Here is a 25,097-nt window from a genome sequence, read left to right as displayed (position 1 = left end):
ATCAATTCAAAGCACAAAGTTCTCAACTTTATTTTACTGAGACTCACTTTTTCAGCCTGAGAAACCTGGTCTCTCCAGTCAAGCAAAGAACTACACTCCCCTTTGAATTATCAAAAATATAAAATCATCTTAATATGCTGACACCTGTTTACCACTCCACTGAGCATTATGACTTCTTGGCCTAAAAGTTGTTGACACATGAGATGTATATATTTTTATGTTTCCAGTTAGCCAGTTAGCCTCTAGTGTAGGTTAAAACACAGTTGAGTTTATATCCAACGACTAGAGGGAGCTCTACTTTATGGAAGATCTCACCCAGATTTTCAGCTGTTTGAGAATTCAGTTTTACTGATTAGGTGGTGTTACAAAAACCATGGTAAACAGAATACTTAAACTTACTGCAAAGCAAAGGACATACATAGCAGTGCAAATGATTCTTTTCTCTTCTTTGGTTGTTTACCTGACGGAGGAATTCTGAAAAACAGGAGCTGGTAATATCACACTCGGTGGGCATTCTCAGAGCTATGTACATGTATTGTCTTGGAAATGTATGCAGAAAACTGATCTACCCACCATAAGAGTCCAGTCTTTGTTATAAAATTAAATAACATATATAAGCCCACTTCTTTTAAATTAACATTTTATTAGCTTTCAGAAATTCTTGTCTATTGCAAGCTTTTAAAATATCACCTCTATAGTATTAGAAATTGCTATCATAAAGCCATATGAATCACAAAGAAAATAAATAATGATCACATTAAATAAATAGAAAAGAGCATAATAACATAATTATGTTCATAATTATATGCTATAATTATGACCTAATATATTATGTAATTAGCACGTGAATTCCAGTAATTTGTTTTAGACTTGCATTTGCATTGTTTTCAGAAGAAAGTTTACAAAGTGCAAACGTTTCTCTGACTCTACATTACCCTAAAACTGTTAATATGTAAACATTTTAGGTTACTACCTATTGTTATTTAGACATTATATTTAAAAATAGTCCCTGAAACAGGACAACAGTCCCAGGCAAAAAATATTAAATTCTGAAACTTTAATAAAAGTAAGAATAGAAGCATGTGTATGTATATATATATATATATATATGCAAATGTATACATGCATGTATATAAAATGTATTAGATATCATAATATACTCTAACATACATACAGATGTACAAAAATATCAAAAATATACAAAATACACTATTTAAAGATTCTTTTTAATTGAAAACTTTGTTACTTTCTAGAGAGAAAAACTCTCCTATTTACAGGAGAGATATAGCATAGGAGGTGACCTATATGAGTGGACGAGAATAGAAGGATAACCTATATAGCAAGGTATCCATGAGGACCGAGAATGTCAGTCACTGCCACACGACCACCATTCCTTTTAGTCTTCCCACTTACCATGCTTTACTCGAGAGCTCTCTATTGCTTTTCCTCATTCTCCTTGCTTATTCTCCCCCCTTTGAACTTTTCTTTCTGCTTCTTCTCTTTGATTTCATTTTTCCCTAAAGAATTCAGAATGGTAGCACTGAACTTTTAACCACTGACATTCAAACAGTATCAGAATGATGTCAAAGGAGTTCACACCTCCCTATCAATGTATGTTTTTTAAAAATTGACTTGACTTCTGGCTTCTCAAAATGTAAATGCTTGTTATAGAGAGAGAAATATGTCATAAAAAGTAGATACTAAAGAAAGCAAGAGGCTTTACTCACCCCTTTTATCTTTAATGCAGTTCACAGAAGGTGCCACACTTCATTTCACTCTAAAACCTGCTCAAGCTTTAATCTCAAAAAAAATCTGGAATATGATGTCTTGTGTGTCCTGTCCTCTTTGGGTAATCCAGGAGTGGAGTGAGCTGGGATTTTCACAGTTTTTATAAATTGGATAATTCTCTTATGGTATTTGTTATCCATTGTATATAGACCCTCCAAAAAAAAAAAAAAAAAAAAAAAAAAAGACCTTGAAAAGCAAACATTAAAAACTGTGTACCTATATAATCTTCCTATCCATACAATTGCATTAGGGAATGAAAGAGAAAAAAATCTGGTTTCTCTATACAGAATGACTAGAATGGCTATGAAGTTATCTAACATATGGAAGTTCCTCTTTGACTTACAAAATGTGGCATCTTTCTGACATTTTAACAGGCAGTATTTCAGTAATCAACCAGCTCCCAGGCATCCAAGTTCTTCATATATTACCCTAAAATGCCGGGGTGTTGATGTAAGATAACATCACTCTCACCGTTAGATTTAGCTACCACTACCAATCAAATTTTCAGGCAACTCTGAGACTTTTAAAGGAGGGCCAGCAAAAAGGTAAACAAAAACGTCCCTTCTTGTTAGAATGTGAGAATGGATAAATTCTATTTCACTTGCCCACAGGCAACCCCCTCAGGTTTAAACTGCCTTTTCTATAGCTTCACCTCGCTCACTTTGCTCTTTTCCTCACAAATTCATTTTCTCACATAGATGACACTATATAACATAGGAATATTGGTAACATTACCCCAAGGATCAATCTATATTTACTTAATTTGTATTTAACAGAATATCTATGAATATTTAGTCAGACCTCTTATTTCATGAATTATTTATCCATTCACAAACACAATCTTGCATTAATCATGGCTGGAGCTATTTTTGCAGTAATTTCTTTTTGATTTTTTTTTCAATTCTTAGAAGTTTCTTAAATTACAATATGTTTAATTGATATCTTTTAATTCAGGTAGTTAAAACTAATAAACACAAAACTTCATGTCTACTTTAATCATTATGAAATAGAATGTAGACCACCTCAGATCTCTTTGTATCGTCACTTTCTCATCATTCAGCCAAAACTATTAGAATGAAGGATATTCTTTTTCTGTTCTTAACCTGAACAGACTTAAAATATTTTCTGATAAGACCTTATAGAATGAAAGTAACAAAAAAGACTAAAACAAAAAGAAGGAGTCAATATCACAAATGTTCTTGCTACTGCTTGCTACAGTCCACAAACTGCAGTTAACTAGTAAGGAAGAATGAGTAGAAATACAAATAATGAATGCGGGAGATTGGGGAACAAACATGTCTAAGACTTCCCAGTTGAACAATCTAGGTAATTTTCTTGTAAATCACACTTTAAAAGTTCCAAGAATTTGTCAGCACTTACTGCCTTTTTGTAAGCAGCAGACCCTAGTGGAAATAACACTGTTCTAATTCAGCACAGAAAAATCATCTGTTTGTTCTGTTGACATCCCTTGCATAACAGAGAGTTAACAGACTACTTATGCCATCTATTCCCTAGTCTCTTCGTAGGAAACTATTAGAGAAGTAACAGTCTTTGACACGCACAGTTCTTGTCTGCTTTGTGTAGGAATCATAGTGTATCTGAACAATACCCCCAGATGGTGCAAATGAATGGCAATGGCAGGTAACACTAAATTGTTCAGCTTCAAATTTTAGAAAACTGCTGCTTCTATCTTCTCTATCTCCATTTCTCAAGATTTCATGGAAATATGTTCATGTCTTTAGAAAACCAACTCTCAAACATTCAAGAAATTCATTAAAGACTTACTTTAGCATCTTAAAATGAGAGTAAAGATTGACAGTATACTGTATGCTAAAATTTCTTAAGCATTTCCTTATCTGTATTATTGCAGTATATTTTTTTACAGGTTTGATATTATATTCTGATCTTCCTATGTGCTGGAAGACAGTTTGTTTTTCTTTGTTTGTTTGTTTGTTTGTTTTTGTTTTGTTTTGTTTTTTGTTTTTAATGAGTTTATTCTGCAGGTCAACAGTTTTAGAACTGATGAATTTCATACAGTCTTCATTAACTTGTATAACTATTTTCTCCTTGTACTTCTTCCCCCGTGATAGATTTCTAAAAGCTTTTATTCCCATACTGCCTCAGTAGCAACTCCTGAACTACCTCATGAATCACTCTGTCTGTGATTCCCCAGTATAGTCTTTACTCCATCATTTTGTGTCCACTCCAAATGATGGGTCTTTACACTGATGATTGAACAGACAGAGTGAACTAGGAAAACCTTTAATGAGTTGAAAGATGTAGAAGGAGGTTTTCTGGTTTGTATCAACACCTGCTAGACTGTTTTTTGTTTGATAAGTACAAGGACAGACCTAAAGAACCTGAATCTCTGGCACTCAACGTTCAGGCTTTACAGCTAGATTTTACAAAATCCAGTACTACATACTAGCCTTGAATGATGCTGCAGCTTTCACTTTGAGAAATAGAGTTGATACACAGGATTTTAGATAGTAAAGATTACAGGGATATTCTCCAATATACTACTAAGTAAGTTACTGTAGCTCTGTAACCTTCAAGAGTTAGGACCGGATTTCCTGATATAGCTGGTCTAGCGTAATACCTGTACTGCAGCACCACAAAGTCAAACTGAATGAAGAACACATTTGAGAGGAACATCCTGCATAAGGGAACTCAGCATTCTTTCTTTGTAAGTCTAATGATTCCCTCTACCTGACCTTTGCCTTTTGTTTTTAGTTTCTCTTTCATGTGTCTTCCCCCATCATCAATCTTCTGCATCCAGAAATAAGCTTAAATTCATTTAGAGTTTAAAGACTTCTATAAAACAGAAAGTACTGAAGGAAGGCATTTCTCTCTCTCTCTCTTAAAACCTTTTATTTCCTATAATTTTCCATCTGAAAAACCTTGATATTCTAAGTAGTCTCTATTTCTCCATGGAGAAAATCAATAGCTCAGACTCCAGCAGAGTGCTCTGATGGTACCAGTTTTACATGTGAATTCGTATCAGTCATCCTAAGAACCATTCTACAATTATCTCATAAAGATACTAATTAAAATTGCTTCTGTTACACTAGAACACAGAGGGAAAACCCCTGAGGATGGCAAAGAAAATGCCAAGTGGTCACCGAAATCTTGTAAACTCTATTTTAAATATTATCCTAGCAGAGGAAAATCAATCTAACACTGATCACATATTACAAATAAGGGTTGGCGTTTTAAACATAATTTTTGTGTTAAGAATGAACACTAATTATGATCATAAAGCCGTGATAAACAGTTCATTTGAACTGAAATCTTCATAGGATAATGGGAAGATAATAAGAGACTTTATTACTTCTTTTTATAGGAAAATAAGTTTGTTGAAAAGCTTTGCATGTTATGTGCAATAATGAGAGGGAAATTATCACTAGATGCACCATATCAAATCTTCAGGACTCAAAAATTAAAAATGGGAAGGGAAAATATATTTTTTTCCTTCTCTTTTTGGAGCATTGGCTACTCCAAAATAGAAAAAAGGCCATTTTCGGTAATGAAACTAGAAAATATATAGTGCCTAGTAGGATCTACTCTTTCCACTAAAAAAAGTCAATAATATTAAGTAGAAACATAAATCTCATTATTGATTTATTTTATAATTTTATTAATAGCTCTGTAAAATATGTAGTGAAACTTTTCTTGAATCACATCCAGCCTAGTTTAGTCACATCTCACTTTTTTGCTTTGTGTGAAACCTGGGACCAGTATTTCATTTATACTATAGTATTTTTAAATAGCAGCAAATGGATGCTTGGAGATTTAAGTAGAATGTTATTAAAATATTTTATCACTAGCGAATGGTAACAGTTATGTTTTTTTTAGAGATCTGAGCATAAAACTTTCATGTATGACCTAATTTAGTAGTATTTCATGAAATGAATCCTAAAAAAAAAGAGAAACAATTTTCTGTAAATTTGCTGCTTGTGTTGGAAATCTCAAGAGTTCTCATTAACAGAAGATTACATTCATGTGATCAAGAAAGCTTTTGTCATCTGCAGAGGAAGTAAGTCTGTGTGGAGTCATGGACTAATTTGAAAGTATTGGAAAAAGCAGCTAAAATAAAAAGGGGCTTTCTTCTGGTGAGTTCCTACTAATAAAAGGAATATCAGTAAGGAAACTAATTATTAAGGTGAATACATAGTTTCTGTAACAAAACTGCAGCTACCAAAAAGTTCCAGACTTGGCAGTGAATTTGATCCACAGGTGCCTGAAGCAGAACTAGTGTCCTTGCTGCATTATATTTGTTTGACACACTTGCAGCTGGTTCTTATAGCAGTCATTTGAATGCCTTAAGATGCAGTGGAGTTCTCTCAATTTGTATACTTGAGTGGAAATCAGCAATTTTTGCTGTTATTCGAAACAGATTCAAGTGGTCCAGAGTCAAGTTGATTTCCTGAATTACTTAAAAATTAATTACTACTAGTATATGCAAAATATATATGCATATATATTTAATTTCTTATATATATAGTTGGAAATATATTTTTCATATATATAATATATATGTGATATATATATTCATATATATATGTGTGTGTGTATACATATGTGTGTATATATATAAATAAAAACACACATTGTTTATATATATAGACATAACAGACTTCTGCATAAGGGTAACTCATACTCAACATGTACTGCTGGCACACAAAGCCATAACTGTATCTGCTCATTGATCTAGGTAGTTGAGAAAATGGTTAAGACTATAAACTACTGGTAAAGTTTGTTAAACACCTCTTATTTCTGTTCTTTCAAGTTAAAATAAGGGGGAGTGGAAGAGATTTTTTTGTGGCTGGTTTTAATTTTTTAATGTTTCTAAGAAGTAAATCCTTCCAACTCCATCACAAGCTCTTACTTCTCAGTTAAAAATAGTTTAAATGGTACAGCAAACCTGCAACTACTATTTTTCCAAACAAGTCATAATTTTATATACTGAAGAAATAGCAATCAATTCACTTCCCTTCACCTTATTTGTACAAAGAATGGATTAGTTATAACTTCCCTTATAGAAACTTGCTCCAAAAATATGCCCAGCACATCCTAAATCAATGGTATTACTGCTACCTTCCTAGCAGGCTTTGCAGAAATTTATTCTACCACAGTATGTTAAATGTTGGAAGTTCCTTCAGCACCTGTAGTTTACTGATATGGTTAAATCTGTGCTTTTTACTAAAAGATGCATATTGGCATCAGCCATTTATTTCATTCTTTTACTTTTTCAGATCAGTCGGTGTCTATATTCTTCTAAGCATTTCTAGATGAATCCTATGATCGCTTTTAAGAGAAAATGGCTATGGTCATTATTCAATAAGAACTGCAGAGTCAAACCTCACATTTGCTTAACCTTAATTCTTCCAAAACATTTTGTCATGCCTATTGGGCTGAATAGCCCTAAATTATATAAGTATTTCATAACATTATTGCTTATCACATTTCTAATGCCCTCCCTACAATTGATGCCACTTGGTTTGAAGCACAAGCAGATGCCTTGTGTGTGACAGGGATGACAGCAGCGGTTCAGTAGGTGCTGCTGTTCTCACTGGCTCCATGCTCTGCCAAGGTCATTGTTCGCATGGGACATAGGGCCCTCGCAGGTGCGTGCTCCTAAATACAAAACCAGCGTCCTACCTACTTCACACAAAATATGCAGCTGCTATAGCAGATGGTGACCTAGTAAAAAAGGTTACAAGAAAAAATCCAAAAATAATGATGTTGGATGAAAAATACTTCTCAAGTCAGGAGAAAGTTGAACTGCCTTGCAAGGGCAGTTCTGAGCTTCTGAGAAAACTACTGATAGCCAAGAATACCAGCAGAAGTTGAGGCAAATGACCATTTAATGTTTCTGAGTACAGAAAATTTAAAATCAATGAATTTAAGCAGTATCTTTTTAGGAAAATAATAAAAAAGTGCTAATTTAGACTATGCTGTAGCCAGTTGAAAACCACCTAACAGGCTTGTCATGAGGCAAATGATTTTTCTTCGCCTTTCTTTTCTCTAATACAGGGTATCTGCTGATTCATTACAAGCAGTTTAGGTCCCCATCGTGACTATCGTGACTGGAGGCAGCAGACATGCCTGACAAAAAAGTGTAAATTCAGAACATGCTCTCTGAAAGGAATTTAAGTGACAAGAGGAAAAAATGCATTTCTGCAAACTGCGAAACTTATGAGAGCACTACCATTTTCTGGATTTTCATTTGTAATCACTTTCTCTTGTGTTGACTCCTTGGCAGTACAGTTAAATTCGTACCACAGCTTTGCACTCGGTGGTGATGATAACTGAAATTTTTCCATTTCCAAAATGCTTCTTTCCCTCAAGTGTGAGATCTGTACCCACCTGGCCCTCATGCTTCTCATCACTCTCCTCCTGGACCTAGGTTTGCCTGAAATTGAAGGGGTCAAAACGCAAGGTCAACTGAAAACAAATTCTCCTTCTCCTACCACAGTTTTAGTGACAGCACAATTAAAAGCATTCTAACATATGAGAGACAGACAATATTATCTATGTGTGCCTTGTGATGCCAGCAAATGACTTGTTTGGTACAAGATTCCTGCTGCTCAGCCACGGGAAGGTTGTCCATTGGTTATTCTAAGGCGTTGCTTCCTGGCGTAGTTTATATTTCTATTTATGTGGAACGGGACTTTTTGCAAGCTCTGAACTCAGGTATTCCCCTATTTCAGAGGAATTTACTACCTACTCTAGACAGTATCCCTGAAGTCACTCGCTAAAAATTTCTGTAAATAAGAGATAATTGTGGGTGCATTGCGTGTGGCCTGGTTTGGTATGTAAGTGCCTGGGTTGTGGATACTATGGGCAGAATAAAAATGGATACAGACAGGGCCAGCTCAGGTTTGGAGAGGCAATAGCAGCGCTGTGGTGCAGCCAGAACATGGCATCTGGAGGAACCAAATATGAGATGTTTTGGGTGGTAACATGAAGATCCTACATGCTCCTTGTGAAGTGCTCCTTGGGAAGGCAGTTTTAGCATGTATGCTGTGCCCCGATAGCATTTCTGGTTCCAAAATATCCTGCTGGGTTGGGCAGACCCTGTAGCACTTGAGCAGGCTTCATGTGTTTGTGCAGCATCCATACTGAGCAGTTCCAGGAGAGCTGGTCACCGTGCTTCAGGAGCAGTGGAATTATACGCTTTCACAGTCTGCACAACATGGCTTCTTCCAGTCTGTTTTCATCTCAGACGATGGAGAGTTGACTTGATTTAAAAGCTTCATGAATCTTTCTTTTTCCCCTCACTGCAAACTCCATAAATAATAGTATATTGTACAATGTTTAGCAAACATGGATAAGCAAGCTTTGTAAATTTCAAAACGAGAAAGCTTGTTCAAGGAGAACATTAAGTTTAAGAACTTTTCCAAAAGTTTCCATAAAAGGCAGTTTCCTAATGTAGACATCTTTGACTATCTCTGGTAAATAGGTTTATCTCTGCAAATGATGCTGTACTACTTATGGTCTGTCTCCATGTGACTGAGAAGCACTTTAGACAAATGGTCTACTCTTTTTATAGATTGACAACGGCTTTACAGGAACATTTGCTATTATAAGACAGATGTGTAACTTAGAAAAACCTTCTGATTTGCTTGCACTACATTTAACTGCATAGTGGTTACTCATGTTCTTAGCTTTTAACATCTCCTTTTCCTTCACAAATAATTCCCACTTACATTAGGTCTAAAAAATATTCAGCTACCTCATCTGTATTACATAAAGACAAAGACTCATAGTCTTCTTCTACATTGCACTGGTTTTATTTTGAGAGAAGACCCAATTTACCTTTAATGGGGGGTTTATTCCAAGTTACAGAAAGCTCTGTATGGGTACTATGAAAAAATTCAGCCCTTTTTTTTTTTTTTTTTTTTTTTTTTTTAAGTATTCCACAAGCACAGTTTACATTCAAATTCAGTTGTTCATCTTTCATTCATCATTTACTGTTGACATGTTACAGCATGGATGACATAAGAAATTTTTAAAACTTCTTCCTTATTCTTCCAACTAGTTTTTAAAAAAATCTTTTATAACTTCACCATGATGGACATGTATTTATTATCCTGTACACTTATTTGAATTTATTCAGATTTTTATCTACTGATTCATTTTCCTCTTTAGAAAATGTTATCAGTTATCGAAAAAGAAAAAGAAATCACATGAATTACACGTTGTTTTTACAGTTGTGTAAGAATCACAAAGTAATTAACAGGTAGCTATTCTCGCTTGCAAATTCTTTTTTTGTACGATCATACGTCCAGGTGCTACAGAAATCAATGGAAAACTCACGCTAATGAGCTTGGATTATAACTGTTAACTTGTTCTAAAAGAGAAATGCCAGTTTAGCATTTTACTGATGATGGGCTACTGTACTGTGCAGTGCCCAAAGATCAATATGTCAAGTCTTCTAGAAGAAAAACCCATTGTAAATCTCTGTGGTGCATTGCTGACACAAGGGTTTTTATAGAACAAACAAGTTTTCTCAACACTTTCTCACCAAAGAGAATTCAGTATTTTTGAAGAATGAATTGTACTGGTTTGAAATGTGTATAGGCTGTCCTGATCATTCTGACAAGTCCAGACTTACTGATTTCATCTGTGTCTTTAGGTCAGCAACAGCATGCAAAGCTGAGGAGGAGAGGAATCCAGACAAAACCCCTGTTACAAATTAGCCTAAAACATCTACAGACATCTCTAAGGGGTTGCTAAGCCATTGTCTCACCACAGATGCGTTGCCTTCTTCTCTGCCATGGTGGAAAATTAAGGTCTTGACCAGACCACTGTATTAAATGATAATGGTCCTATCCTCTACTTGAAATAAAATTGGACAGAATTAGCACAGCATTAACAAAGAAACAAAGAAACAAACAAACAAACAAAACAAGTTCTTGTAAGTTTCTTTAAAAGACTTTCTCCCAAGCTGATCAGTGCTGTACAGAAATACACATAGTATGTTTCTCCATCACTGATGAGACCCAATTTATAGCCTTCAAATGTAAATAAAAATATATATTACTTTAATTTTACATAATTGAGCACAGTCCAGGTAGAACAGAATATCTGTCTAAAATTACTTCATGTTACATTTCCAATAGCACGTATTTTAAGAATAACCTGAAACACAGAGTGGATGAAATCTGGACTTCACTGCTAACTTTAACAATTTTAAACATGGGCCATCTTCCCATCACATCTTTATTGCTGCAGATTTTGCCCAGACATTAAAACATTTTGTACTGAGTACAACTCTCTTCTACCACACAAAAGCATTTCAAACTTTTAGCAAACATTTCAATTTAGTAAAAATACAATCAAAGGGATTCAATCCATTGGTCAAGCTAAACTGACTGGTCAAATGTTACTCAAAATTTGTATTTAAAATGTGTCCCTGAATGTCTTCACCCTTATAACTTTTATTATCTCTGTTCCCCCCCCAGAACAGGATGGTATTATATTCTAGACCCTCTGTAATTTAAATCTTCTCAGGACTACCCATAGGGCAAAGTCCCCTTTCTTCAGCAATTCATGCATGTGTTGTACTGAAGCAAAAAGCATATCAAATCCAATACCACAAAGTGACTGCAGATTTCTGCATTTAATGTACAACAGTCTTATTTTCTGTGTAGGCTTGGTAATCTACAGACAAACACATGCAGGTTAGTCTTCTCTACAGCTAGTGAAACAAATACAATTTCTGGGCACAGGCTATGGAACATGCAGATAAACAGTTCTGGGATTTCTGCAACCGTGTGTGTTTGTTTATACAGTGAGTAAAAAAGGGAGTAGTAAACAAGGAAAATTGTTTGCAGCAGGGGCTGCGTGATCAATTTTATACCCTGTTTGGAGCATTTTGAAGGCAACTGCATATAGAAAAACGTAGGGTTGCGGAAGGAGACTACTTGTTTCATCTGTTGACTGCCATTTCAAAAATACAGGTTTCTATTGTTCTTTCAGTAGGTGGGAGGAGGGTTTTTTGCCACCAGTAGACTAGCAAGTTTCACACCCCAAAAATGTGAGTAAAATTTCAGCCTTTGTGGCAAACAGTATGCAAGCAAAATACTGTTTCCATTTGCAGAGTGAATTACCCATCCAGAGTTATGGTAAGCTTAATCAGCATCTAAGAGGAAAAAAAATGCTTCATGAAACACAAAGGAAAAAGGAAGCAGCAACCAACCTCTAGGTAGATTTCATTATCTTTTTCTCAAGCATGCAAAAGAATGGCTGTCCACATATAACCAAGCATTTATATGAAAACCTTCTGAAATAAATCCTTTACTAAAAAAATAAAAATTTTGTACAAATCAGCTGTGAAGAAAATCAGAAGGAGGTTCAGTGGAAGAAAGCATTATGCTTTATTTTCAGACTAACATCTTTCATAAATTTAAGTGCTCAATATTGTACCAGCCAGGTGTCAGAAATGAATGGTGAACCTGCCAGGAGAGATGTTTTCCATTTCTTAAGCACCATCGTGGTCCATGACAGAATTGATTGGCTTTCTGACATATACTGCAACTACTGACAAGGATAAAATATTATCTGTCTTTAAATAACTATCTTTACACCAAATTTATTCTCTCCAAGTGAGTTCTGTAAAATAAATATTTTGCTTTTTAAAATGATATATGAAATAATCTAAATACAAAGTACTTTTAAGTTCCTTTCATAGAATACTGAAACATTTTTGACAAAGGGCTTTCTTTATAATTTAAGTAAAATATCATCAATATATGCAGTGGATTTTTCACCTTTCTTGGTGGTACTGGACCTTTACTTAAATGGGGATCTTAATCTAGTAGGTACTGTATGCTGTTCCTGATGAGGAAAATTTGAGTTCTCAGTTTGACTTGATTGCCTTCCACTGCGGTTTAAGATGTTAGTACACTCCGTGATACTGTTTTGCTGTCAAAATACTGATAGAAAAAGGACTCATCAGTGATCAGTTGCTCTTGGCTATGTGGTATAGCATTTCATGTGAACTGTGAATCATGGGATCAATTTGCATCACAAAAGCATAACAGAATTCCAGGAAAGCGTTGTTATGAAAACTGATCTTTTGCCTCCTGTTCTTAAAACTTTGCTGGTCACATAGCCCTTCCCAGTTAGCTGAGGCGTGGTGCTGCAATGATGTGGACATATTGTTTCCAGCTCCAAAAGTGGGAAAACCAGCACAGCAATAAAATGGGAATTGCTACCTAAACAAGAGCCTCTTTCAGGTGCATAAAGAGATCATTGAGTGTAAAAGACAATGTAGGCTATTGTAAACAAAGGCAAAAGCTTTACTGTGAATCACCTTCTGGTTGTTGTTATATCTTCTGTTGTCTTTCTCCCTGCTAGCCAGACCGCACTGACCCCAGAATGAGAGCCTCACAAAGGTCAGCATCACATTGCAAGGGATCTGCCATAAGGCAGATGAAGACTTAACCGAATGATTGAATGATCATGTAGGTCAAAGGGAATCTTTTTGCATGTTTTCAACAGACTTTAAATAAGGTTCCTAGTAGGGGATAGGTTGCCTTAAGAGTTAGATTGCTCTCAGAAATGAACTCGTTAAAATCTTTTGAAGACAAACTTCTCAAATATTTTTTTGCCAAGTGTTCATCATTTTAATTAATATTCCATGTCTGCAGAACTTGGTCATATGTCGGCACTGAGAAGTTATGATTTCCCTACTGCTCTGCTTCATCACAAAATAATAATATATGAAAAGCCTATTACTGATCCAGTCATCCATCTCTACTGCTTTAGTAGCCTTGCAATAAGCAGGCAGTTTTACAACCTTCATTGCCAAACACCAATTTTCAATCAGCAAGACTTGAAATGCTTCTGAACTCCTGTTCAGAGAATGCAGGTTCTCAACAGACATTGCATTTGAACCAAAAATAAAGTGAACAATAGAGGAAAACTCTACTACTAGGATACCCAAGTTTTCTGTGGGTGTGTTTCCTTCTTTCATAACCTCAGTGCTCTCTTAAGGTAATAACTGCATGTGAACATGAGAGAAGTGTTATCCTGATTGTAATAAAATGACAAGTTACAAGAACACTTTCTCTGTATGTCCTAACACATATTTTAAAACAATAGCAGAGGATTACCGATGATTTTTCAGGAAAAAAGACCCCCATCACTCGTAACACATTTTCTCATCTTCCATTATGACGCTCTCCAGAGTGAGCTAGCAAAATGAAGGAAGAATTATGCAAACATGCGAAACTGCACAGCTCTCCTTAAACAGTAGGCTCTTGTCTTTATAACAAAAAGGATTCAAAATCTGATTCCAAAAGTGTATTACTCCTGGGGAAAGTTTTATTTCCACAGTTACTCTCAACAGTTTCATAACAGGATCATCAGCACAGAAAATTGTTTATATTTGGAGAATACCTACAAAAAGCCATCTACAAATGTCACACATTGTCTGATTATATAAATTACAATCTACAAGTTCTCCTGATGCTTACAGAACTGCATGGATTCTGTATGTGATAATATCACACACAGGGTGATATTACTCCATAAACAACCATAAGGCTACATGATACTGTTGCAAAAGGGAAAATCTATAAATAAATGGGAATCCTTTTGGCTTCTCTCAAAAATATTAAGAGTTAGAAAATAACAACAATAAAAACATATTGAACCATCAGCTATGCAGATATGGTAGACACCAGGACTTAGCTCTTCATATATTTTATACTTTTTTTGTATTGAATTGCAGTTATTTAGTTTGCCCAACGAAATGACAAATTGCCTTTTATATTATGTTGCAAAGAAAGATGTTGAAAGAGTGGAGTCATTTCTCTGGCAAACATGCTATACATTTCAATCTGAGTTACTGCTTACTGTCCTGACGTAACAGGACAGTTAAAACCTTATGGTCAGGTTCCTGAGAGCTTTAGGAGTATTTAGGTAAGCAACAAAGCTGACTTAGCATGCAAATCTGACTTTTGTTCTTTTTAGAATTGACTTTGGCACAATGAAGGGGCATGACATTTGTAAAAAGTTAATGATAATCCTCGGACACCCACACTCCCCACACCTCACCACCCTATTGAAAATAACTATGGATAGCAAACACCATAGAGTTTGTAAATAAGTTAGGGTATTGCACAAAGATGGGTTGTATGCCAGCAGATGTACGTATTTGTTGATAGCAGAGGAGCCATGAGACCTAGGAGTCTTAGTTTCAGGCCTTGGGAGGTGTGCTAACTGCCCACGTCTTTGTTTCCTCTTCGGTCTTGCTCCTTTCTTCTCATTGCAGTCACACAGCTCTTGTCTGCAGAGTTGCAGCAGCCTGCTGCAAAAAGATGTCCCAGCACCTCCCCTTGCCAGCAGTGCTGTCTCGCCTCTCCAAGTTTCGTTCTCAACCTCCATGCTGAGTTATTCTTATTAATTCTACTTTCTAGACATTTGTTTTCAATCAATCTTTTAATGATCTCTTGCCACCCTCTCCTATTTCATCTCTGTCCTCCCTTCAGAGCACGTGTGTGTATACACACATTAATTTTCTTGAGTTGGCAATGCCTGGCTCCAACCTCCTTTACCAAGGTCCTCATTCAATCTCAGTGTCATTTTTATTGCTTTTTATTTATAACTATAAAGAGAAGGCTCTTGTTCTTTGCTAAAAATGAAAAAAAAAATAGTAAAGATAATCAGAAGAGTGGAAGAATTTAATTTTCCTTTTGTACTTCTATGTACATGTGTTTTTATGTCATACAAAATTCAACTTATAATAACACATAACTAAGAATAAGCTTAGAGATTCCATTTCCAGCTATATCATTTCATATTGAAAACAATTTACCCCATCCTTTCTAGCAGTCTATTCTATGTTTTAAAACATTAGAACCTGAATATATGCTGTCTTTTCCACCAAAATGCATCAATGCCTCATGGAAGTCAACTCAATAACAATAAATAAGTAAAAACAAAGAGAGCAAAGCAGACAGACAATGAAAACAAAAAAATGAATGCACTTTAATTCAGTACTGTAACAGCTATGACATAGATGAGGGTTGAATGCCAGGAAAGAGCAGTGGAAAGATCACTGAGCTCTGCTTTTGTTTCATTTTGCAATATGTCATATAGTTCTTATAGTATGATACATGAATTCTTTTATTAGGAGTAGACTTTTTCCTCAGTCTCCTACTTTTTGTCTTGAGATTTTATTCAAACTCTGCTTGACAAAGGTGCAGCAAGGATGCTTTGACAAAAACCTCAAAATCCTAGATTAGTGCAGAAACCGAATATGTACTAGAAGCACGTGGTTAGTTTAGTTCACATAAGATGAATGAAGTTATTTTTAAGAGAACACGTTAAATGCTTTCTTTTCTTACTCATATCCCTGAAAACTCTGATTTCATTGTTCTCATTGTATAGTTAGAGCACCTGGAAGCAATCAGTCCATTGAAGCTCACTTTCACATATATTATAGTTAATCAAAAAAAAAGATTATCTTAGTGAATTTAAGGTATAGTAAGAAACTGCACCATCTCCCTGTATCCTCTGCATGCTCATTGATGTTTTTAGGGAGAGAAGAAAAAAAAAGCACTGAATTCAACTCCTGCCACGCTTTGCTCTTGAGAATTAAATTGGAATAAAAAGATATAAAAATGTTTATTTCTCATGAATATAAGGAGATAGGTTTGGTAACAGTGAAGTTAAAAAAGTGCCACTTTTATGTAAATAGAATACAGAGTTTGGCTCTGTAACCTCCAAAGAGGTTACAACATTTAGCTACAGAGCGGGAGTAGATCATTTCACTTTTAGGAAGAGTTCAAACAGCACGATTCTTTGGCTAGCCAGTTCACAGCAGAAAAGGAGCATCAAAACTTCACGTCTGTTTGAAATTTATGTCAAGAAATCCATGAGCCTCTACATGGCTTCTTTCAGAGGGATTATCCTAGGGAAGTAGGTAAGAGGAGCAGTGATCTTCCCTACTCACTATAATGCAGCCTGATTTTCTCTGGGGATCAGAGACCTTCAGTACCTTTTTGCATGCATACATGCAAACCACAGATGGGATGATTCAGGAATAGCACAAAGGTAATACCAAGAATAAATACTGGAGGGTGATGCATGTCTTTTAGATCTTAATGTAGATCTTTCCTTGGCAAAATGGCTACGAACACAGTTAAAAATACAGTATTTTAGCACACCACAATACCTTAATACCAACACCAGAATACCTTATAGAACAAACTAAGGAACTGTTTGCTTTGTTTTCGTAAGTAGATATTTGTTTAGATAATGGAAATTCGTATTTCCATCCTTTACCTCCAAAGCCCAAGATACACATGTATAGGTAACACAAAAGCTTCAAGGATAAAAAAAGGTCAGGTCTGTATCAGGGTATAATGGCAGAAGCAGGTGTAGATGACAAGGCCACTTGCCTAGGGGTGAACTAGCAACACTTTGTGCAGCTGATGATGCTTGGATAAGAAACAACCTCTGTCTGACCTTATCTGCTAACTGCAAGTCATTCCCCCGGCAAGCAAAGATTTGCCATGTCAGACTGTCAATACCATCTCTATCATTATTACTACAAATTCCCACTACGCTTCTGCTTCTTGTGCTGGCTTTGGTCAGACACACACCTCATTGCAGGAATGGAGCTGAATGCTGGGCTCTACATTTCCATTTCTAAATCTCGGCAGGACTTTTGGTGGGGTGGGCGGGAAGCACTGCCCTTTTCCACCCAGACATAATGTGTAGTGTACATTCAGTATAGAAAAATAAATCCTATTGCCCAACAAGCAAAAACAATTGGGAAAAAAAATCTCTCAACTCTGAGGTTCTTCATTATATTTCTAAATTTCCCTTAGTGAAAATTATTTTTCCTCTAAATCATAAACAGAGAGCTGACACAAAGCCAACCCCCAAATAGCCTGTTCCACACAGTTGGCAGAATTTTGAGCGTTTATCACCGTGCTAATGCTACTTAGAAAGTATACAGCTTCAATGTATTTCTAGTTATTAAATAAGATGTACCAAATATATCAGACTATAATGTCCTTTATTTTCTAAGATTACAGCTGAACATCAGATGCCAAAAATACACAAATATTTTGTCTAAATTTTTAAATTTAGTGAAGTGGTTCACTTCTAACACTGCATTTTTTTCTGAGATTACTTCTGAGTCATAACTGATGATGACTGAGTTTCATCTTTTGGACATATTTTTATATTTTATTTTTGATAAAGTATACATATCTATGTGATTTTTCAAAATAGGAGGGTGATACTCTTTCTTATTGAAAATATGCTCTATGACCTTTTAAAGTATTAGGTATATTAGTATTAATCCCATGCAGAAACATACAAGTACCCAAGAATCCCAGTTTAAAAAAACAAACCAACACCAAAACAAATTTAAGTATATTTTTATTTGCACAACTATGAACAAAATACAATCTTTCCTTCCTATATTACACAAAATATTTTGAACAAAAACATGAGTTAGTGAACAAGCTCTCTAACATACCAATTTTTTGGAAATCTATATAGATATTTTTCTAGTTTTGTAATACTTGGATTACATTTGAGGTTCATCTTAAGTGTGGTGGTTCACCACCCAGAAGTGGGAATGAAAGTGGGAATATCTGGGTCTGCACAGGTGTTTCCTCAGAGATTTATACGGGCTTCTCTGAAGAGAAGGATGGGATTAGAAAGTAACGTAGTTCACTCTGTACACTGGATACAGAGCAAATGGACAAATAATTGTATAGTGTCAATCATGACTGAAGGTCCCAGAATCTTTTTAAGGATATTTATACAATAAAATTATCAGACTCCATTGATCCCATGAATGTCTGAATGCTTCAGTATGCACCAACAGCAAGCTGTAGAAAGCTCTTTGAGGTAGAGAGCTCTAGAGGCCACTGGAAAAGATAAAAAGAAGGGGTATGCATCAAATGATTAATATCCTAAAATTTAACACAAAGCTGACTGACTGCTGCATTAAGACCAAGACTCCAAACAATGTAGACTAGCCAGAAAGAAGATGACACACAAAAATCCAGAAAGCTTAATTTTACAAAACCTACAACACCAGGAAGGTTTATATAATCTGATAAAACATATTCAGCTTTGATACAGTGATTTGTGTTAAGTATCTTGGATGAAGAAACAAGTGCTGCTCATTACAAGAGTTAGCTAGAATGTAATGATTTAAAACAGAGCCCAACAAAGACTTAAAAAGTCTTCAAAAGTTTAGGTTGTCCAGAGACCAATTAATTTTTTCTCTGCTGCAAGATAGCAGAGTTGGGTTTCAGTTTGCTCCAGATAAATATTTGGATAACTAAACTGAGCCTACTGAGAAAATATTTAAGAACAAGAGCATGTGCTGGAAGGCACTGGAAGAAGTGTTTATGCTGTCTGGCAACTAAGGTGGACTTCAGATTCTTCAAACACATGGACCCTTTTGCCTCCATGACTGCACTGCTCATATTCCTTCCCTGCCACCTCCTTGAGGAATTTGCATCAAAGTATTTAAAGGGAAAGATGTAAATAGTAATGAAGATTAACTTGGATTTTGGAAGTTCATTACAGTTTGATATTTCAAACTAAATCACAACTAACTGAAAGAAGAAACTTAGTGCACCGCAGGTGAAGTAGGAAAAAAGCATACAACCAGGCATCTTGTCTTGTGATGTCTTGCCTTAGAACAGGAGATTCAGAAAAATGAATATAATGTTTTACTGTAACTATGCAAAACAGAAAATAAATTGAACTATGGTTTTACCTTTTGAAGATTTTATATAATACATCATCTAGATGTATTTTGAAGATTTTATATAATACATCTATATCTATGTATCAATTATAATACAGCCAGATTTATAGTTTCTAGTCCTATAGCTTCCGTAGCTTTAAAATTGGTTCAAATCTGTTTTTAAGAAAGGTGAGGAAAAATGTATATAAAAACTCACTGTTTGTACAAAATTCTTCAGCTGGAGGAAAAGCTTCATTAATCTTTAGGGCTGGGCTTTGAGAATTGAATTTTTTTGGAACATAACATTTTATTTACTGGTGGTTGACAAACTGTAGTGTTACCTGCCAGCTTGCTTCAGTTAAAGAAAGTTGATTGATAGGCTTCCTCATACATATGAGGAAGATTATGAAAATGGTAGAAACTTTTTTTTTTTTTTTTTTTAGAATTAGTCAGGCTAAGCATTTCTTGGTCTGGAACAGGATCATTTTTATTCATCATCTGCATTATTCTACCTCTTATAGTACCAATCACCATTAGGGTTACTGTCCGCTAGGCTTTTCACGTTCTGTAGGAATAAATGGTTTGGACATACTGTATGGTCTCTGAATGCTTATAATCATACAGCATAATTTAGATATTATCTGTGTGTCTACTGCAATCTCATCTCCTCTGTAGAAAGGTGTGTGCGCAAAACAAACAGTGTTCAGGAATAAATGAAAGGAATTATATTAATATAATTCACAAGTTAAGTGCAGAGGTAGAAAGCAATGGCTTCTGCAAGTTTTTCACATTCCCTCCCCCTCCCTTTTATTTTGACATTTCCAAAATAATCTAGTTATTAATCCCTTCAACTCTCTTTCCAAGACAGGTAATTCCAGGTGAGATTACTAGCAAACAAATACCAGCTGCATCCTTAGCTGTTTATTTTTTTCCTTCTTGCCTTTCTACTTGTTTGCATCTTGTCTTATTTCTTATTGACCATAGTCTGCAGGCAACTGCTATTTCTTAACTTGTGTTTGAAACACCTTTTGATTGATACACAACACCTCTCCATCAAAGGGAGAGGCCCTTTACAAAGGGTCAAAAGCCCAACTGCAAAAAGTTTTGCACTTCAACTGATAAAGAGCTGGCAGCACGGCCAAGGAATCATGTACAGTACCCATAAATCACAGTTTGTCTTTTCTGTCACTAGGTATAACAAAGACTGAATGGTAGAACAATGATCTTCACTGATACTAACAGCGATTCAGTACATAAATTAGATTTAACTATCTAAAGGATCACTGGTTTTGGTGAAAAAAAAAAAAAGTGAAATTATACTGCTGTTATCAGAGAAGGGTATCTTTATTTTATATATATATGTATATATATATATATATTAATTTGAAGAGGGCTCTGAATGCAAATAGATTCCTGAAGACTATCGTATTTGGTACAGTACTCCCCTTCAGTAAAAACACCTCTTATGTTTTATGTCCAGAATATACCAGATTAGACCACAGAAATCCCTTGTAGCATTTGAGACAAATCACATTCTAAAGCGGCTACTATCTGCCTGTCAGGTATAGCAAAAAAAAAAAATAAAAAATTAGGGCACTTAATTTATTTCAGTGGTTCACAGGCTGTCCACCGGCCAGACACATGGACAGAAAGAATACTGCATGCACATGACAATTTTATGGCTCTACAGGCCTCTATTTTGACTAAAAGCTCTCACCATTTAATCAATATACCATGCTGATCTTCCATCCTAGAAGGGGAGACAGGAACTTTCTATCATTTACCTTTCCGGTTCTCTAATGCAACCTGTTCAAAGCTACTGAAAGATCCCCGCATTGTATCACAGTATTTTTAAAAAAACAGGTAAACAAAAACCCTCTCTTTTTCATCCACGTCTTGGAATAATTCATTTTGGCATTCCATCCTATCTTATGATACCAAACAGCAGCAGGAGACAAGGAAAGTGCAGTGACTGTGGTGTTTTCTGGATGCTATCAATCTGACTGGTCCCATACTTCAGCAGAGCAGAAAAAGAGCTCTGTCTTGGCTGCTTACCTGCTTCATTTATCATCAAGGATATGCTGATCGCAAGCATCCTTAAAATTAGTTCAGAGCTAAAAAAAACAACAAAACCAACTCTATGCTAAACAAGCATAGCTCACACGGAGGACATGATACTCAGACCTGTCCAGCATCTCCAGAATTTGCAGGAGTAACAATAATGTGCTTGCCAAATTAGCCTTATTGCTTTCCTTTTAAAAGCAATTGTTAAATTAAGACATCAGTAATGGTTACTGATTTAGGTACCTTCTTTGGTTAAGAAAAAACAGAGCTCTCAGCTTCATTCCCAGAGGAACATAGAACATCTAACAAAAGAGACCATTCTAACAAAACTTACTTGCATTGCAATTCCCATGCTCAACAGTTATAATACAAACTTATTTACATCTAAAGAGCTATATAAGGGACAACTCAGCAACATCTCTTAATTCATGCTTGATTGTGATGGTCCTTATCACCAGCATCTGGAGGCAACCACAGTTTAAAACTTGATGCCACGATACAAGCTGAAGGAGGATGGTCACTTGTCATTCTCTGTTCAGACACACTAAAATGGTCAGTGAAGTGTATTTATTTATTTATTTCTGTGGTTCCAAAAGGAGGTTACTCCCTGGGTAGACTGATAATAGCCAGCTTTAACACAGTCCAGCTTAAATTCTCCTTCCAGGGGCAAGGGATTTTAATGAGACAAAAAGGATTTTTAGAATTTAATATTTACTGGCCAAAATACTGGATCCAGATATCCAACATCTTGGGTTGGCTGAGAGGAATAAGCAAAAATTGAAAAGAAAAAAAGCACAACCAAATCTAGAACTGGATTTGAATGTGTAAATGGCATTGGTATTTATGATTAAAACCCCTCCAAGTTCAGTTCTTAGCCATTTAAATCAAAATCTGTTTTGTTTGTTTTTTCCTGAAGTCCAGCTCTAATTTCTTGGCATTTTTATGTGAAATTTTATTTAAAATAATTTTTGCATCTTGTTTAAAAGTAACTCTTCCAATCTGCAAATGTAAAGTAAGTTGTCAGATGTTCCCAGGTATCATACTTCATCTTTTATAATGATTTTTTTTTTTTTATGCCTGTGAAGAAAGATGGGATTTTTAGGTAAATATCTCTTCTTGAGGGGCTTGTATACCAGACTGTAGTCAACTGATACTCTGCTGGTGATTATGTTCAGAGAAATCTGTTACAGCAATGTAGTTTAATTTCTGAGATATCCATATAACACTAAAATTGAACATCCATCAGAATCACTTTTCATTTTAGTGGCATTCTATTACTATTGGTGGTATTATATGTAATAGCGTTATTTGGTATTATTACTTTAGTATTCTTAGTTACACATAAGTAGTTTTGATCCCTTTGCATTAGGCAGTGTAAACGTAACTAAAACCAACAGCTCCTTTTCCAAGGCACTTTATTTGATGCTATCGATTCAATCCATATTATGTATGAATTACAGGGTGCCTCAGAATTTGTAATTTTTGCTGTCAAGAAAAAGCATGTTTAGCGGAAGAAAAGCATTTTCTAGTCAGCTGTATCTTCCACAGATCTTAGCTTCAAATATGATGGGCTTGTTGACAATACACTGATTTCTCTCTACCTTTAAAAATCTTAGGTCAACTGAGAATTCAGTTTCGTAACAGCTACAAACTTTGTAAACTCAACATGAGTAGTAATGTCTTAAAGACAGACTGCAAACTGTATTTGCATTTCCAACATTTTTCAATTTCTAAATATCCTTCAAGAAGGTTGACTGAGAAAAAATATTCTAAAACATTACTAGTGAAAACGGATGCAATGAATAAGCACATTAGCAGTAACCTATTTTATACAAAAACTATCAAACTGATGGCTGTATGCACTAATAAAGTGTATTTGTATTTTCTGGAAATTTGTACAGCATTTGTGGAGAATTACGCTTTTCACAAGATTGGGATTATCACGCCTTACAGAGGGAAAAGCATATAGTAGTAGTAGAGCATCTAATTTTATCATTCACTGTACTTCTTGTTGATTTTGTTGGGAACAAAATCAAGTAGGCTTTGGCACTGAGCTGTGAAATCTCAGATATTTACAGGAGGCAAAGTGAACATCTGTGAAATCTCTCTTTCCAGAGCAGCAGTCACCCAAAGTGTAGGCACTCATATGCAAATCCTTAGCCCTCCCAGGGAAATGCGCAGGAACTTGAGATGTGGCACAGGGAAAACACTGCAACTGCTGCTTTTGCATGTCTGCAAGAGGTTGAACTGTGGCTGCTCAAGGAGGATTCTTCTGTTCTTTGGAGGAGCTATGGGCTGAGGCTGGCAGCTGTTCCAGGCAGGCAGCTCTGGAGCTACTCAAGAATGTGGCCTAAGGCACTGTGCCCCTGTGCTGCAGTGCAGGTAGTGTATGTGCGTGGGCATGCATTAGAAAGTATGGCCTTGCAGCACAGAAGTGATCCAGAGATTCTGAACACCAGTGAATCACCTTACGCTGCCATTGCACCCTTAATATTAATCTTTCCTACAGTGCATATCACAGCTGTTTCATAACTTTCGATTTCAACATATTCATAATAATATGAAATATTGGCATAATTAAATACATAAAAAGTATGATTTTTTCATAATTTGGTGGTTTTCATTGCAGTGTTTACCACAGCATTTCCACCCAAGTTTGGGACAGGTATGAATTGGTTATGCAAGCTGTAAGAGAGAGGGCAAAGAAAGATCTGTAGGAGACAGACAAAACAGAAGCTCCAGCAAATCACAGCCAAAGTCCAACCATATCACTCCAATAAAAATTCCACTATTACTGCTTTGGTTTAAAGCAACACAAGATGTTGGATATTTGGATCAAGCCTTCTGATTGAAGCTCATAAAACAAATGTTAGCCGTTTGCAGAGAGCTAAAGTGGCTGAAGAGCACATTCTAAGTCTAGTACAAAAAGGTCACAGCAGACACACAAAACTTGTCTCTTCTGATCCACCCTTTTAAATAAGATGGGCATTATTCTGGGCAGGAAAGAAGACTTTAATAAAGCCAAACCACAAAATCAACTATAATTAATCATTTTCTCACTGCTCCAATAGTTCTAACACTTTAGAAAGAATGCATAATAAAGAGTCTCTTAGTCCTAGCTAGCTTTTATACAGACTTCTCAAGAACTTTGTTATTTTATTACCAGTAGTGAACCTAATACTCATATAAACTGTTTCCCAATTTTATTGTAAGTGCTGGCCAACTGAACAGAAAGAAGATACTTTGGGGAGATTTACAACAGTAAATATTTTGGAAAAGACAGATTTTCACTGTACCAAGGAAAGCAAAACATTTAACTCTGCCTTTATCTTTCCCATGTTTGTTATTTAGGTCCAAACAGTTAAATGTAATGGGATGTTAGGAGGAATAGAAGTAATATGTTATGTTTCAAGAGACAGACCAAGAAAAGAATTTCCAGATGTTTGACTGTTTCTTTACGAAACATTCTTCTATGTACTAATACTGGAAACGTCATTATGCTATT

At 35.5% G+C, this 25,097-nt stretch overlaps 1 protein-coding gene and 1 long non-coding RNA gene across 7 annotated transcripts in view; one reads left to right on the top strand and one right to left on the bottom strand.

Annotated features, from left to right (window-relative positions):
- The window catches only part of LOC137858696 (uncharacterized), a 133,467-nt gene extending 122,456 nt beyond the window's left edge, over positions 1-11,011 (top strand). The window contains exon 4 of the long non-coding RNA XR_011097923.1: positions 10,430-11,011. This is a non-coding gene — a long non-coding RNA (uncharacterized lncRNA). The remainder of the gene's footprint in view (positions 1-10,429) is intronic.
- B3GALT1 (beta-1,3-galactosyltransferase 1) overlaps positions 1-25,097 on the bottom strand; it is a 201,775-nt gene that overhangs the window by 159,404 nt on the left and 17,274 nt on the right. Inside the window, exon 1 of one of the 6 annotated variants that reach the window (XM_068686776.1) lies at positions 1,414-1,857. The exons of the other annotated variants lie outside the window; for them this stretch is intronic. The gene's annotated coding sequence lies outside the window, so the exon portion shown is untranslated. Of the gene's footprint in view, positions 1-1,413; positions 1,858-25,097 lie in introns of those variants that run through there. 6 annotated transcript variants of the gene reach the window in all.

Source organism: Anas acuta, chromosome 6 (assembly GCF_963932015.1).
Source record: "Anas acuta chromosome 6, bAnaAcu1.1, whole genome shotgun sequence".
Taxonomy (NCBI): Eukaryota; Metazoa; Chordata; class Aves; order Anseriformes; family Anatidae; genus Anas; species Anas acuta.
The sequence above is the reverse complement of the archived record's forward strand: the minus strand, read 5'-3'. Positions and strand labels throughout refer to the sequence as shown.